Below are 618 nucleotides of genomic sequence, written 5' to 3'. Positions count from 1 at the left end.
AGAGATACCACCATGCTAGATATAGCAGCCAAAGCTTCACTCTAAAACCACATTAAATTCATGCTGCCCATCCACTCTGAGTCATTTCTCCTTGCTCCTCTGAGTTTCCTTTATGCAAATTATCGTAGGTTATATATGGTTCTACTCTTTTTGTATATAATTCATATGTTTGTTGGAGTCAAGATAGGACGATTGATTTTCTGATGATATTTATTAAGACAGAAACACATATCCATAGTTGTCCTTTTATTTCCAGAAACTTCAAACTGTCATTTCCATAACTGCATACTAATTACAGAAAATTCTTCATTCTTGAAATTATCACCGTTCTCATACAGAGTCGGTCGCATTTGCTAACTGGCCTTTGTCTTCCTCCGCCCGATGCAAACATCAAGAATTTACCTTGTATAGTATTTAATATACCTTTATTGTTCAATTCATACTACTAGCCACTCAGTTATTTCTCTCTCTCTCTCTTTCTCTCCCCCTCTCTATCTCATACCCCCCCCCCCATATATATATATGTGCTACTTTAGCATGTGGTCTTCGTAGCCATTTACACTTCAGCGTGCAGTCTAACACTAACTGTAACCCTAATCCTAAACCTTAACCCTAACT

The sequence above is a fragment of the Octopus bimaculoides genome, chromosome 1 (assembly GCF_001194135.2).
Source record: "Octopus bimaculoides isolate UCB-OBI-ISO-001 chromosome 1, ASM119413v2, whole genome shotgun sequence".
NCBI lineage: Eukaryota > Metazoa > Mollusca > Cephalopoda > Octopoda > Octopodidae > Octopus > Octopus bimaculoides.
Note: the sequence above shows the minus strand (reverse complement) of the source record.